The sequence below is a fragment of the Gallus gallus genome, chromosome 2 (assembly GCF_016699485.2).
Source record: "Gallus gallus isolate bGalGal1 chromosome 2, bGalGal1.mat.broiler.GRCg7b, whole genome shotgun sequence".
Classification (NCBI taxonomy): Eukaryota; Metazoa; Chordata; class Aves; order Galliformes; family Phasianidae; genus Gallus; species Gallus gallus.
In genome coordinates this window covers 91,407,416-91,424,404 of record NC_052533.1, presented here as the reverse complement: position 1 = coordinate 91,424,404, position 16,989 = coordinate 91,407,416, and the positions used below count along the sequence as shown (strand labels likewise).

General features: G+C 41.0%; 1 protein-coding gene across 6 annotated transcripts in view; it reads left to right on the top strand.

Annotated features, from left to right (window-relative positions):
• The window catches only part of ZNF407 (zinc finger protein 407), a 338,606-nt gene that overhangs the window by 3,633 nt on the left and 317,984 nt on the right, over nt 1–16,989 (top strand). The window contains exon 2 of one of the 6 annotated variants that reach the window (XM_040695661.2): nt 8,443–8,496. The exons of the other annotated variants lie outside the window; for them this stretch is intronic. The gene's annotated coding sequence lies outside the window, so the exon portion shown is untranslated. The remainder of the gene's footprint in view (nt 1–8,442; nt 8,497–16,989) is intronic. 6 annotated transcript variants of the gene reach the window in all.

The window sequence follows — 16,989 nt, the reverse complement described above, 5'->3', positions numbered from 1 at the left end:
GGCCTCGTTGAACCGTATTAAGTTCACTTTGTGGGCCTACTTTATGAGTCTGTCCAGGTCCCTTTATTGTGTCAACTGTACCACTCAGCTTGGTGTCATCAGTAAACCTGCTGACGGTACACTCGATCCCACTGTTCATGTCGTTGATAAGATTGTTGATGAACAGCAGTCCAAAACAGACCCCTTGGGGACCCCACCGATCATCAGCCTCAACCTTGGCAGAGGTGTTGACCACAGCCCTCTGGCTGCGATCATCCAACCAATTAGTTATCCACTGAACGTTCCTGTCTTCAAGTCCGTATTTCTCCAATTTAGACATAAGGATGGGTATGGGAACTGTTGAATCACGGCCTGAACCTCTGATTGACCACCTGAGGTGAGCGCTGAGTCAGCTGCAGGGGCACAGGTGAATCAGCCTGTGCTCCACCCCTCCAAGGCCCCATTTAAGGGCTGACTCCCAAGGAGGAAGGATCTCTATCTGGAGATCACCCCTCTTGGAGCCCTTCCACGAGCCCAGGACATGGGTAAGCTCTTTATTTCATTACTCCTTTGTAAATGTGATAATCTCTCTGGTCCTATACCTATTTACCTTACAATCTGTATACCTGTTTGCCATTTAGGATGTGATGCAGGACCATGTTAAAGACCTTGCGCAAGTTCAGGTAGATGACACCAGTTGCCCTTCCTTGGTCAGCTGATGCAGTCGTTCTCATCACAGACTGGTTAGGCGCAATCTGCCCTTGCTGAAGCCACGCTGGATGTCACGGATCACCTGCTTGTCCCTCATGTACCTTAATGTCTTTTCCAGGAGGATCCTCTCCATGATTTTTCCAGGAAGAAACATGAGGCTCAGTGACCTGTAGTTCCCTGGGTTTTCCTTTCTTCCTTTCCTAAAAATGGGAGTGATGTTTGCCTTTTTTCAGTCACCAAAGACGTTCACCTGATAGCCATAACTTTTCAAATATGATGGAGAGGGGTTTGGCAACCACATCAGCCGGTTCCTTCAGGACCCTGGGATGTGTGTTGTCTGGCCCTATACATGTATTCAGCTTCCATGGGAGGTGTGGGAAGTCTGACTTCCAGTGAAAACTGAGGCAATGAACAAACTGAAGTAGCAATACCTGGACCTCTTGGATTGCTCACAGCTCATGATGTCATGTGGTTGCAATTCCCAATCAGGTGAGAGCCTGCAAGTGTGGTGCTTCTTGTAGATGAAGCAAGAAGGCCTCATCAACAGGCTACCCTTGATCAGGTGGACTTTGGCAGACCACTGGATGTCCTTTATTGATCTGGTCCCTAATTGTAACCCACAAGCTCTCAGCAGCTGAACTGCTGTCTGTAACTTCCAGGGTTCTATTTAACTGGGCTGGGAGGTTGCAGATATTCTTGGTTTTCTTTGATCTGTAACAGTACAAGAATAAATTTTAATAGCTTCTGCGTTTCCTAAGTCTAAAATTCGCTTTGCTTGGGTTGGAAAGGACCTCAAAGCCCACCCAGCCCCACCCCGTGCCATGGGCAGGGCTGCCCCCCACCAGCTCAGCTGCCCAGGACCCCATCCAACCTGGCCCTGAGCACCTCCAGGGATGGGGCACCCACAGCTTCTGTGGGCAGCTATGCCAGCACCTCACTGCCCTCTGAGTAATTAATTTCTCCTTTAGTTCTAATCTAGGCATACCGTTTTTAGTTTAAGGCCTCCTTGTTGTATCACTACATTCCCGAACAGAGTCCCTGAAAAGGCTGCCATGAAGTCTCCCTGGAGCCTTCTCTTCTCCAGGCTGAACAGCCCCAGCTCTTTCAGCCCGTCCTCGAAGGAGAAGGCATTTAAGTTGTTAGTGGTGTGTGTTGCATTTGTAACAGACATTAAGGGGTTATGTGAAGCAGTTAAGGTATGCAGTGTTCCAATGCCTAGATCTACGCATATGCACCTCTACAGATGAGTTTTTTTTTTTACTACAGACGTGCATATAGATACTTCTCTGTCTGATATTTCTTTGTTTCACTGTAGTTAAAAATAATTTTTCTTGCTGTGCTTAGCCCCATTTTTGACATTTCAGAAGTCTATGTCAAAGTATGGATACAAAGGTATTGAAATGTTAAAATTCATTGCAATTATCCAATCTTATCCATTCTGTGACTCTTTAAACAGTAATACGAAGTCATTGATTTACTTATAAATCACTGTTTCATATGATGTTTTTGTTTGGAATCTATACAGTAATGTGTTATAAAATACATTATTAGGAAACATTTAAGCATGAAAGTTGAAAGCATGGGATCTTCAAAAGAATTCAGATTAAAACAAAGAAACAAACAGTTTGTGTACCATTTAGATTGCCTTAAAGCTCCAGCATGGCTCTATATTTTTTGTTATACAAGACAGATTTTTATGTTTGGACTTGCTCCGTGGCCTGCTCATTTCTACCCTGTATGAGTTAGTGGTTGGTTTATTTGCTTCTGGTAAGTCATCAGAATGTTTGCTGTAAAGGCACGAGCTAAGCCACCCAGAGCTGGTTTTAAGACACGCCCTGGCAGGATGAAGCCTGCTGTGCCATCTGGTGAGGGAGGTGCATAACAAGTTGGCACCTCCTGCTTTTGTTCTTGAGGAAAAGCAGAAAAGGGATGACCTCGCTGTGCCAGCTTTCTGCAGAAAGCATCATACCGCTCCAATGTGCTGCCTGGCATCTGTGCCCTGTGGGCAGGTTGGGTGTTCCTAACAGTCACCACCTTGGCTGTGATGTGCGTGTGCTCTAAGAGTGACACGCATCCTGCGTGCCCAGAGCTTGCCAGAAGGCCACCTGATTGTGCTGTATGTGTCCCTGGTCATTGCAGGGGAGTTGGACTAGATGACCTCAAAGGGTCCCTTCCAACTCAAACAATTCTATGATTCTTTGATTTACTGCTTGTGTTCTTCACTTGCACAGCAAATTCTGGTGCAGGTGTGCACTGCGTGGTGTGTGCGGTGAGCTCAGTACTTCTGAGGAGCAGGTATTGACTTCCACTTGATGCATAGCAAGTGTGCGCATCTTTCTCCCAGAGAAACACAGTATAGAAACACAGCACTCTTGCCCTTTGCAGTTCCTTTGTCTGCTAATGAGGAGAAAGGAATGCCTGTTGCAGGCTCGTCTTCCATTGTGTGTTTAAGTGAGATATGGTATGCGATATTTCCGATGGGTTGTTCTTGGGAAAAAGATAGCAAATTCCATAAATTCAATAAAGGAAAATAATTGCTTCCTCCTTGTTCCTTGCTATGTAACACACCTGCTGCAGGTGAGTCTTGACATTGGATTTGAGACACTGGGTGTGCAGGAAGGGCAGCAGTGATCCCAGTGTTTTGTTTTGTTAGATTTGTTACATTTGTCTTCAGCTCCAGTTTTCAGTGCCATTGCAGTAAATGCTGTTCCGGACAGCTGTTCCTCACATGCTCCCCATGGGAGACAAATGTGCATGTATCATACTCTTTAAAAGAAAGGGGTTCTCGCCTTATTTTGTATACATTATTAGTAGGATATACATTTCTAAAAAGCCAAAATGGAATAGTAAAAATGCTTAAGAGAATCCATAAGGGTTTATTTTAATCCATAAGGGAGGTTCAGGTTGAACATACGGAACAATTACATCTCATAACGAGCAATGAGGCAGTGGCACAGGCTGCTCAGGGAGGTGGGGGAGTCACCGTCCCTGGGGGTGTTCAGAACTGTGTGGATGTGGCACTGAGGGATGTGGTCAGTGGGGAAATATTGGTGGAAGGCAGAATTGGACTAAATGATCCTAGAAGTCTTTTCCAACCTTGGCGATTCTATGATTCCATAAGCTGCAGCTTGTTTGTTTATTTTGGCAGCAGCAGATTAAAGTGCATTGGATAGTCAGAAGGACTAGTTCAGCACATGTATCCTGTACTGGGCACTGCCCCATTGTTAGAAGTCAAAGCTAATTTTTTTTGGACTGGATCCAGCGGTAGCATAATATCTAAGTTCAAAGATACGCTGCATAGAAATGTTTTATGGATGTTTTCTTCAAGATCTGCCAACTTATTTTCTATTGTTTTCAGTTCTATTGGTATAACAATGGAATGATTTGAATTGCATTTGTTTTTTTTCTCCCTGTTGTTCAAATTTTCATTTTAAATTATTTACAAGTCTGAGACTTGAAGATGAGAGCCTAATGAATGCTTTTAAAAATAAAACCTTCTTCTTTAAGCATGTTATGCTTCATGTTTTGAATTTATAACACAAGCCTTAATGAATAGTTTCCTAGTTACTCTCATCTTTAGAATTTATGAGCTGTCCTATTTACAAGTTTTACCTATACAATGGAAAGATAATTCCTATTTATCTTAAATGAAAAGAACTCTTCTTGTTAACAAGCTTAAACTGCTAATTAGGGGTAATATAGCAATAAATACTATGTCAAACCTTTTAACAATGTGAAGATGCAATAGTTAGTATTTGGGCCTTTTTCTGCTGCTTTCTGTGTAGGAAAAGAGTGTTATGGTTTTTTTGAGATATCATTTACATGTGAGGTTAATAAAAGGTATCTTAGGGAAAGACAGCAGCATGTAGGACTTTTTCTTAGGGGTAGCAAATTTATGCCCCACATTTAGGACAACCCGTTGTTGCTCACATACTGCAGCGTTGGTTACTGTTGCGAGGCTTCAGAAGTATGGAAGTTGAAGACTTCATGCATGTGTGCGTGTGATGTTTTGTTAGCAGTTAAGCTTTTCTGCTTAAAAATATAGTGTGACTAGCAGTAGTTGTTTTGAGTGTACATTAATGTAATTTAATCAGGAAGGAAAGAAAACCTGGGACTAGAATTTTATGTCATTTACTTGAATATAAATCGGAGTATCTCCATTCAGTTTAACAGAATTTTTCCAATTTGCATCAAAATGATGAAAATCAGGGCCTGACACAAGCTCTCCATCTCCCAGTTCGCATATAGAAAAACAAAGAAATGAAATTGGACTTTTTTGACCCAAGAAACCTCTGAGCTTGGTTTTATAGCAGAGGTTTTGTGATGCAGTGTTTTGTGCTGGTCCTGGGAGCTTTGCAGGTGTAAGAGAAAGCATCTATTTGTTACCATTTCTTGTGATTGGACTTCCATTGTCAAAGCTACAGATTAGTGAATTTGGCAGCTATTCTAAATCTAGGTAGCTTGAAACTTCTTGAAGTATTTTCGTGGGCTTCTTTGTGTGTGCCTCTGATGATATGTGCAGGAGGCCTAATTGATTTGCTCCCTGTTTGATGTTCTTTGCCTCACCCACAGGACGTGCAGTAGGGATGGCGAAACGAGGAAGGAAGGAGAGGAAGGGGCTGAAGAGAAAGGGAGTGTAGGCTTTGGAGGTGTCCCTTCTGCTCCTCCAGAGTGGGTGTGTGGTAGGACAAAAGGAGCAACTTCTCTCAGAGCCCAGGAATCCCCCTTGGGCACAAGATTGTTAGGCATGATAGACAGTTGTGTGGAGAGGAAAAGAAAACACCTGAGAATGCATTTTGCCGGCTCTGTTCAGGCTGCTCAGTTTTCATTTCCATGTGAAAAACATACTCAGCTTTGCGGGTGGAGGCTGACTTGAAGGAATACCTTCTTTTCTTCCTTGTTATCATCATTATGGTTTTTGGTGTTACTGTTATCAATACAGCATATTCTGAGGTAGAGTGTTGACTAAACTGTGTTGAATTTTTTTTTTTTTTTGGCCAAAGAAAATGGCTATGTTTGTATTTTGTATGCAAAGGGTAAATACCTTTCACAGGGGTTACACTGCTCTGGGCAGATTTCTTAGGAGGGGGAGAAGGCGTGTGGGTGGAAGTAATACATAAGGCCACTACTACAGAAGGAGAGCTGGGCAAGCTTTCAGGCATACATGCCTTTCTTCTAGCCTGCTACTGATACAAAGATAATTAAAAATGTACTTGATATCTCTGAAATTTTATACAGATGTAGTATGAAAGTGCAGATGTATAGGGAATGTGACTATTTACAAGGTTTGTTGTAGTCTTGTGGGGGTACGGGATGTACGGGACAGGCCTCTCCCTAGGCAAAGAGAGACAGTGCTATTGTGCTGACCTTGATGCAGAGAAAACAGGAGAAGAAGAAAGATGGGAAAGAATGTGGAAATGGCCAAATAAGGCACAATGTTATCTGGTGTGAACCAATCAGGGTGGGACATGACAGCACGGTTGTTTAGGTAAAAATACATATAAGCTGTGTTTAGTAGTGAATAAATGCCATTTTGCTGCTCATCATATTGGTGTGCATCTGCAGTCATTTGGCCCTGATCAGGCTATTGGTCAGTGAGCGCAGAGGCCTAACACAGGTGGCTAACATCGTTGTTGCAGAAAGCAACAAAGGTTAAGTATTATTTGTTTGTTATAAGTACACAGCAGTCTTTACGTCTGTAGTAGCAGAGTTTTGGATAAGGTCTGATCTAAATGAGAGTGCTAAGAAAACTGCAGTTGATGTCACTGCAGCCATGGTTTCACTCGGATTTTATTTATTTTAGTAATTTTTCATTGTAAATTCTGTTTCAAAACTCAGTGGTCTCTGTATCAGAAGAGGTGAAATACTTCACATGGATACTTTCATTTTATTTGAAGAAAACACCTAGACAGCACAGAAAGAAAAAATGCTATATTCCCTGAAATAACATTGCAGTAGGAATTTCGCTTGATAAAAGAAGATGTTCAGAGTGCTGGAATTGTCTAAACCATCAGAATTGCCAAGCATAAATAATTACATAATTTCACACTTTCCAGTGAAGTCAGACCCTGATTAAGAAGTTGACAGCCTGAGAGAGTCCTCTCTTTGGCAGTGATGTCTGTATTCCCTAAACTTGTAACGACCGAATCCAGGAAAGCAGTAAGATTTAAAGCATTTGCTTTGAACCCTCCTTGACAAATGGTGGATGTTCTTTTTCATAAGGAAGTTTCCGTACTTTAAGTACCTAGATATTTCAGCTTCTCCACTTTCAGCTGGTGTTTATTTTGCTGATGCCAGGTCTTCTTGCTATATTGGTCCTCACTGTCTTTCAGTATGTTTGATATTCATATTTCTTTTTTTATTCCTTCTTCCTTGCTGTGCTTTTTTTCTTCCTTTTCTTAAACAAATAGACGATATGGTAATATGAACTCTAATAGGAAAAAAGCATTGTTTAACTCAGTTGGGGTACTACTAATCCAGTCACCAAATGTAACCATAACACAGCATGCATTTTAATAATTAAGTAGAATGGAAACTTTGCATTTTAAATCTCGAGCTATAAACCACTTTTTTGAAAATGCACACTTCAGCACTCTGGTTTTAGCTCATAGTCTGTTACAGGGCAGTATTCTTTGATCAGTTATTAGAAGCTGAAGATCAGTGGCATTCAGTGCTTGCGGTGATTTTGAGAATACATACAGGAGTCAGTGCAGGTCAGCCTGAAGCTCGGTCCTGTTTGTTTTTAATTATTTAGCGGGGTGGTTGGATAAAGCAATGCCACGATGTGTACGGAATGCAGCTATGCCAATAATTCCAAATAAGGAACATTTAAAGACATTTTCAAGACTAATACTCCCCCAAATTCCAGTACTCTGTAAAGTGTGCTTTAGAATTAAATGACATATTGTTGAGGTTTTTCTTTTATGTATGTATTTGTTTGAATAGCTCTACAGAGTGCTCCTAATGCACTTTCAGTGTCTTGCTACTAAGAAATGCTGAAGGGTAGAGCAACTGCTTTGTGTTTGCTCATATATGGTCAATACCTTTTTGAAATGAATACTTTTTTTCTATTAATTCCGAGAATAAACATATACAATAAATTCTAACATAAATACCCTTAGTGTCTGTGCTTTTTAGCATGAAAAATAATAATACTCTTAGAGGGAATGTGGATTTTTAGTGAATCATCATGGAAACTTATTAATCTGTACACGAGATGTGCACGCTTGGAGCTCCGCTGTGTTTTTAGGAGTATAGGACGTAACATTATCGAGCAGCTCCCTTTGGCTTGGCAGGGGCTTTGCTAGCTGCCTGCTTCTGGATACCAGGACGTTTTCATCAGCTGGCATGTCGGGGTGCAGGACCACGGCTCTCCAGAGAAGAGAGTAAAGAGCGTGCTAGTAGCAGTCAGTGTTAGCTCTTCCTTTTGCCCAGGTTACCTGATACAAGAGCTCTGCTTTCCTGAGTTCAGTAGTGCTCACCGTCTTTCTCCTCCACCCGGAGGAGCTGTGCCATGTGTTACCAATATTAGATCCGTAACATTCTTACCTTGTAGTTCTTTTTGCTCATGTATCACTTCTGAGTGTATGGCAGAAGAGTGTGGAAATAATATCTTTCTACTACATTTTTATGTATCAATATTTCAGAAACACCTTCCACTGTCTGTGTGCAGATAATTGGAAATTAGCAGAGAATCTTCTCTTTCCCAATGTTTTTGGAATGTACCTAATCACCCCTACTATTTTTCCTTAGGAATGTTGTTTCCTTTTGTGTGAAAGAATAGTCTGACCCAATTCTTCCTATGCTGTGAGTACTTCACCTCTTCCTTTGTTCAGCTGGACAGTTGTAAGATGTAGAAGTTAATCTGGGTCAGTAATATTTATTTCCAGACCTTTGAGGAAACAGAGGCGACAGAGGAGGCAGAAGACACCTCCTTGGTGAATGTGAAGAAGGGGATAGGTCTCTGCTTCTGCCTCATCCTTTACTGATTCTCCTCTTACCTGTGGATGAAGCAAACACTGATAAACATGTACAGACCTTGTCTGTATTTTGCTAACTTTTTGGCCTTAATGATGTATTAGTAGTTTTGCAAAAAGCAAAAAGTATCAAAACATACAGTTCAGAATAGCAATTCACTGTAGAGTTAGAGTGAGTTTAAACCAAAAAAAGGCACGAAAGCATTATCCTTAAAGCAGCTGTCTGAGCCCTTCCTTACAAAAGGCTATGTTTTGGATCATAACCACCTCCAAACTGCAGAGGACCAGTGACTTTCTAAACACACTGTTCATGTTTCAGGCAGCAAACCACTTGTACTGCCCTAACAGGTTAGTCAAAGAATCATTAGGAGTGAGCCTTTGCTGATGAATAAAGTTAGCCAGGGGCAGCCTGGCTAAGAAGGCTGGAGCCCTGGCTGAGCACAGTGGGCAGGGTGCACCTAGGGACTGTGCTTCAGCTCCTTGGGGTGAGCCCTGGCTCCTCAGCCTGCCCAGGCCCTTCCTCTGCCCTTCCTTCCCTCCAGGGCGCTTTTGTGTGAAGGCAGTAGGCAGAGCAACTCAAGGGCTGCACAGCCCTTCCTTGCCCGGTATTGGGCATCTGAGCCTAAAAGCTCCTACTCCGATTGCTTTTCTTCTGCTCTCCATCGCTTTCTCATCTTGCTCCTGGAATGTCTTTATTTATTTTTTTTAAATCTGTGAAAGGAAAAGTGTACCAACTCTAAGTGCGAAGTGAGTTTTTACAGCCCGGTTGTAAATTCCAAAAACTAAGGGGTTTATAATGGAAATGCTTAGAGAGGAGAGGGGAGGGCATGCTATAATACATATGTAACCTTCTTTCCCTCTCTTTAGTGAATAGACCGTTTAAACTAAATTAAGTAAAGGATATAAATTCTGTTGTTTCAGTTTTTAATATTTCATGGCTGATTTTATAGATAAAAATTACATTTAACAGTAAATATGAAGAAAAATTTATACAGCCTGTTCTAGTTTGATATGGAACAGCAAATCCCATTTCTCTGTAGCTGTAAAGAAAATTCATTATAATGACTTTAGTTGTAAGAGATGGCTTCATTGTGATTAGTTACACTGATAATAAAACAACCTTTTTACCAATGGCACAAGATACATGGGATCTCATGTGTCTGCCTTTTAATAGCCTTGAATTTGTGTATTTGCTATCTTTATTCTGTAGTCCCTTTTTCTTTTATAATTGGGCACTTTAAAAATCTGCAGGTTATTAAAAATAGGCTAATGTCACTTAATTTTTCATTCTTAATTGAGCTTTCTAAATAAGAACTGATTTTGATAACGAAAACGTATTTTTGTGTCACTGTTTTCAGTTGTGAATAACTGGAGATAAAATAATAAAACCTGGATATCTGACATTACTTTCAGAGTTCTTTTTAAGCATTTAAAGAAACATCTTGACTTTCAAATGCCCTCTTTGCAGTGACTTGAGTTGACTTAGAAGCTTTGTGTGCATTCTTTTTGTTTATAACAGTAGTGGCAGTAGGGTGTCGTCTAAGTAGCTGAGAGCCCAAGTGTAGACTTCTCTGGGAGGGGATTTTGCGAGGGATTCGTAGCTACTAAAGGGTATTTATTGTTTTTCCTATGTGTGTACCTCTAAGAATCCTTAAATCACCTAAGCACGAGAGCGCAGAATGAGTTTGGTGAGAAAGGTATAATGGTTGTTTTAATGGGAAGCTTTGCGTATTTATATTACTGTGAGTTGTGCTGTTACAGAGGTTTAACAAGGAAAATCTGTATTGTTTACCTTATAGAAAATGTACCATATATTACAGTCTTGAAAAATGGCGTGTGCTCGGAAATGATGTTTTTTAATTGCAAAATAGAATTACAGGGGAACTGTTAGAAGTGAACTCCTTTCCTGCTTCATGTAAAAAGTGAAAGGATCTACAGGGGAAGGCTGCAGAGCTGACAAAACAGAGGTTGTATTTGATTATCAAATATTTATGGAATTTACTGGAAAACAGAAATCTGAATCGTAGTGCTTTGGAAAAGTAGGATGTAATAGTTGAGTGTTCTGGAAAATGCGAAATGGAACAGGATGCTTAACAGTGTGTTCTACTTCAGAAAATATAAAGACATTTTTGCTCTTGTGTTTTGTAAGCTTTGTTTTAGATTCTTTTTTTCCACTGATGATTATAGCTAGGACTAGAAGTCCTGTGGAACTTTTTAATGTCATAGAATGAATACCAGGAAAATGGCTACTGGTGAGTGAAACATGGGATTAAATATTCTTTTTACCACCTGAGAGTAAAATAGACTGTGCCTGTCCCCTTTGTAGAGGAAGCAGGCAGCCTGTCTGGCATGCAGCACACTTTCTGTGTCCACGTTCCTCCATCAGAGAAATTAAGTCTGTAATTTGGGCTGGTGTAGCTCCGTTGCTTACAGAGCTGAGACTGAGGAGCCAAAGTGCTGCCTTGTCTGCGGTGGTCAGAACTGGCTTTGTATCCTGGCTGCACTCTTTTATAAATCATCATGCAGGTAAGCTGGTAAGCTTGTGGTCCTCCAGACCCTTGTGGAGTCTGAACTGAGTGATAGCCTACTTAGTAGTAAGTCAATTTTTTTCTCTAAGGAAATGTTGGGACAGCAGTAATTTCTTACTCTAGCTTGGTCTCTGTGAGCTTGCCCATTGTCACCGCAGAATATGTTTTCTTTGTTCATTAAAACCTATTGATCTCGGGAAAGTTTGTAAGATTGATTTTTAACTCAGTGCTTTTCAGGGAATTAGTAGTATTTTTAGTAATAACACTCTCCTAATGTGTTCCCAATGCAGAGTGATATATAGGGGACCAAAGGCAACATATACAAGCTCCAGTCCCCAAGGTCTCCATGTATGGGGACAAATCAGGTGGCCCTGCTGGTGTGTGGTGCAGGGAACTTGTTTGGAAAGCATCCCTGAGCCTGTTGCACTTGCTTGAGCTGCTTGTCCAAAAGGGATCTGGGGAGAAGGAGGCAGCGGTGGGCATCACTGGATTTGCTGGCTCCTATTTTTCCACCCTGCTACCGATGTAAACCCTGAGCACTTCAGCTTTAGGTGCTGCTGCTGCATCTAGACCTTGGAGAGAGAAGACTGTTATCTTGGACCTCGTTTCTGATGTTTTTCAGAGAGGTCTTTGATGGTTTGGGGTCCTGAGTGGAGGTGTGGTTTTGTGATAAACTGAACAAAATGCACTGTAGTTGCATGATATACCTAAAAACAAGAAAAAGATTTTGCACCAGATATCCAGGTAGTAGAAAACTAATAGGCAAGATGTAGCTTTTAGATAGAAGAGAACGAAGCTGCCTAATTTTTGTAGATACTAAGATGTAGATAGTAAGTGTTGTGGTACCCAGTGCAGTGGCACTGCATGCACTGTTCCTCAAGGAGAAATGACAATTTTCACTGCTAGTTGAGTCCTTGTTTGGGAATGCACTTGAACGTTTGTGCCTGGCTTCAGACCTAGGAGGAATCATTCTGAAACTATGCCTGTGCTCAAGTATCTTACTAATTCTGGAAGATAATGAAGTTTCTGGGCCTTAAGTAGGTATAGTATTTGTTGCATTGACATAGATGTGGGAGAACTGAATGCTATTGATCAGCAATGGCATTTGAAACCCTCCTGCTGTATGTTTCGAAGTATCAGCGTTGTGAATTCTGTATACAAGAGGTTAGTTGGGGTTTATGGGTGATGGAGGTGTCCCTTCATAGAATCATAGAATGGCCTGGGTTGAAAAGGACCGTAATGATCATCAAGTTTCAACTCCCCTACTATGTGCAGGGTCGCCAATCACTAGACCAGGCTGCCCAGGCTCCCTTCTCCTCTCCAGTTCCTTCCAATGTCCCTGGCTTGGACCTGGCTTGGGAAGATCTGCCTGCTCTGCACAGGCTGCAGTGCATAGCAGGTGCTGCTCTTGCTCTCACCTTTCTGCTTCTCTTCCCACTGTGGCTGGAGCAAAGGCATCTTTTGTCGTTCCATGTCTCAGCACGGGCAGAGGGTGTGGGGACTGAGAAGGGTAAAGCTCAATGTTGTGCCATCATAGTAGCTCATTACAGACACTGCAGAAGGCAGCAACAGTTTTTGTCTCATCTCATATTGCGTGTGCCACCATAACATCTGGATGCCTCCCGTCGCTGCCTTTTATTTACTTCCATCTGTTGTCACAGTCAGTGATGGAAATTAGAGTAAAATTCAATGGTAAACTCTTGAACTTTTCAGCATGCAGAAGTACGGAGCTTTAAAGGATGTTCAGTGACTTCAGCTGAAGCATGAGTTTGTGCAATTGAAAACAAGTAACAGTTATTATGCAGGAAGCCAAGCTCTGCACCGCTATGCATGGCTTAAGTCTTGGTGACAATCATCTGAGGTTATCGGGGAGAAAATCACCCTCTCTGTTGCAGAGGAGATGGCAGTACTGTTGTGATTGCTTACGTGTATTATAAGAAATTGATGAGGGGAAAAGGCATAATTTGACATGCAGCCTTTCCACCGAGTGTTAAAGGTTTATCACCTATGTAGCTGAGAACTGTGTACAGCTGTCATCTTTTTGAGCTAATTTCTAATGATGGATATTACTTTGTCTTTGTTAGAGATACAGTCATACAAAGAAATGAAGCTGCTGCTTATGCTCTGCTAAGTGTACTGGAGAGCTAACGTACTGTGACAGGGATTAGGGGCAGCATCTACAGCACAGAGCCCTTCTGAAATGAGAAGCAGCCCCCACTTCGCCCATTCCTCCCCTCCTCCCTCTCTGCCTTATTTAAAGAACTTAACTGGAAAATCAGAACTGAAAAGAAAGTCAGGATTTCATATGTCTTACAGGATTGAGCTGAAAGACTTTGTGTGCTCACTTCTATTTCTTTGTACAGAGGAAGAGGTTTTGTCTCTGTGTAATAAGCTAATAGATAAAACTGGATGTATTGCTGTGTATTAAAACTGATACTACCTTCATTTGATACATGCATATATGTAAACATATATATCCTAACGAGCGTATATTTTAATTAATAATAATACCAGCTTTCATTTCTGTAGATATGTCTACCAAAGAGATGTGTAGGGCATTCTTGTTTGAGCTGCTTTTCCTGGTTGAAATGCAATTACTTCCTTGTGTGAAGTGGCCACCAGGTGTCAGAAGAATGCTTTTATTTTTATTAATTTCTCCTTTTTGTTGGAAGTATGTGTACACTTTGTGTTCTTCTCTGCAAACTTTTCCTAACCTGCTGTACGAACAGCCCTATCTTCTTATGTTACTTGTTCAGTGAAACACCCGCACAGCCCTTTTCACCTTATTGGCCTATTGAAGCATCCCAGCTGGAAGCAGGACGCACGGTAACACCGAGCACATGCATATACGAACCAATTACTATATGCATTCTGTGCTGCAGTCATTTAAAAGATGGGGATAAGTGCATTAAATTAAACCACGTGGGTGCATTTGATCTTAGTAGAACTTAGAGTCCTTAAAGGCAAGGCAATTAAAATGATCATTCAGAAAATACTAGCATTTGAAGCATGTTGGATTTCCCTTCCTACCTTCCACTGTTCTCCCTCCTTTTGATGACTTTTATACACTTTTGGTGTCCAAACTTCACATTGACCGTGATATCTATTTGTTTAATTAATTTAGTTCCATGTACTTGCATTTGTTGTGGGTTAAATGCATCCAAACTGTTGTCTTTCTGACTTTAATTTGAAGTGGTTTTGGGTTCTGGTTAGACTCTTTTTTTATATACTATAAGCTGTTGCTCAGTGAGTACCTGGGCAATAAATAACTGAAAAATGCTCTACATTTTCTTTTTAATTGCATTTTCTTTTCCTGTTGTTGTCATACCTGAAATGAAGAGGATGTTTCAATGTGAAAAATATTTTTTTTGTTTTTTTTCTTTTGTTCTGCTTCCTTGCAGTTTCTTCTAGTTCCCATCTCCATTCCGCATCTGGGTTCTACTCAGAAAACGGGCTCCTGGCTGTCAGCCCAGAGCTGGGTGCTTGCATTGGGCTTTCCAGCTGTGCTGCTGCCCCTCCTACTACTAGCAGACGGGTGGCCTGGGTTGCGATGGCCGAGGCCTCTTGGCTGCTTCTCCTATCTCACAGTAGTTCAAAACACAGAGCCAACAAAGCCATTTCTCATCTTCTTTTTGTTTTAGGAGAAAGTTGATGAAAATTTAGTAAACTTGCTAAGTATTAGCTGTCAGAATGTCTGTCAAGGAAGATTGTACTCCATGAGTTTTAAAAGAGAAGGGAATCAGGGTTATTGGGGTAAAAATTCTAAGTGGCAGTTTGGAAGAAATAACACTTTGTCTTTTTCTGCAAAAGCGCAGTGAAAAGTTGAAACTTACTTCTAATGTCTTTTTGCAGGTGGCAGCATGAGAAGCATTTGTGCTTCCTTTGACACATTATAGTGCATTCCACCACACGGAAGAGGGTAGCACAGCCTACGATAGAGAGGAGATTCAAATTGCATTTACTTTTTCTTTCTGTCTAGTTTTAATTGGCAAAGTTGGTCAGAATTGCATCTTTCATGAAGCCATGTAACTCTGGGATTTCTCACAAACCAAGAGGCTCATTACTGTGTATGAAAAAGTGATTATTTTTTTCCTGGATGTTTCCTTTGGAGAAATGGACCTGATGACTAAACTGTATTTAAAATATTTAAGTGAGGCTTTTCATCCATAAATATCACAGTGCTATAGAAATACGATATGTCTTTGATCAGAAGTTTGATGTATATTTTTATTGCTATATCTATGCCTCCCTCTGGAAATGGTCAGAATTCTTTGAGTTTACAATTCACAACACAGAAATCTCTTTAAATTTCCAAAATTGAAGATCTCGGGGTCATTGAATGCTTATTAGGAACTATTAGTGCAGTTCTCTATGCCTTGAATGTGCAATTGTTTCTGACAGCACTTGAAATTATGTATCCAGGCCTCTCTTTTTTTTTTCCTTTTCTTTTTTTTGTGGACTCTCCTCAAAGCTAATCTAATGAGTGACCGCTGTGGCACTGAGCAGCATTTGGTCCTCCCTGAAGTGAGTGGATGATGAAGAAGCTCTCCCATCTTCCATTTTTTTGGGGTATGAGTTAATAGATATCTATATTTAATGTCAAGAGTTCATAAAGATTTCCTTTATTTGGCATTTTCCCCCATCTGAAGAACTTTCAGTGGTATGGAGGCAGAAAAAAGAAGGATGCGAGCGATATTGCAAGGTGCATTTCCCTGCGATGTCCTTATGGTTCCTTCTGGAGCCTAGGAGAAAATGATGTTAACAAGTGCAGATAGTCATCAGCCCAGTATCTGTGCTACCAGTGGGCTTTTTATTTTCTTATTTTAACTACTGAAGATACAGCAATGTGGAAGTTTCTAAGTTCTTAGCCTTCAAAAGCCTGTAGCTTGTTTGAAAGGCTCTTCTGGAGGCTCTGGTGCCCTAACAAAATGGGTTGTTTTCCATAAAGAAAAGGGTTACAATGCACAGCTTGAAGTTCCAGCATTCTTGTGCTACAAGGAAAAATACATGGTTGCTATCAGTTACAACCAATACTTTTCAAAGCAAAATTCATTTTTTTTTTTCTTTTTGAACCAACAATCCTACTATCTTTTCTGTTCCATCACTGAGAGACTGTTCTCTTCAATAGTCCCTCTGAAGGAAGAGAAATAACTAAGAAACACCTGTAAGTTGATGAAGGAGGATGTTATGCCTTTGCAAATGAGAAAATGTTTATTTGGCACAAAGGTTTTATGTCGAGTTGTTCACATTCAGTTTTGTTCTGGCTTTTTAAGGAGCTTCTTGAAACGTTTTTGCTTCATTGTATCCGTGATTTCACTGAAAGAATTAAATGTCTGAAAAAGGGAATTTTAATAAAGAGAAATTTGTTTTCCATTATAGCAGAAATGCTGAGTCATGGCTTGAACCAGTGATTGAGCACCTGGTGAGAAGGCAGGGCCAACCCAGGGGAGCTCAGGTGTATGCAATGCAGCTGAGTGACCAGAAGGGGTGCAGCCAGGATCAGCTCCTTTCCCTATCTCATTTAGAGGTTGGAGGGGGAAGGGTATTTTACTGGACATCCCTGCATGCCTGAGGCATTGCAAGTGTAAGCAGATTCTTTCCTTTGTTTCTGTGTCCACAGCTGCTGTATTTGAGCATATCCTTACCTGCTACAGCCTGGGACTTTGCTTCTATGCTGCCATTGCTGTGCTTTCCATTGTGTCACATCCGTGTATCCCATCTTTTGCAAACACTGCATATTGGTTATAGAGTACTTGAAGACGATAATATACTGACTGAGAAATGCTTTGGGAATT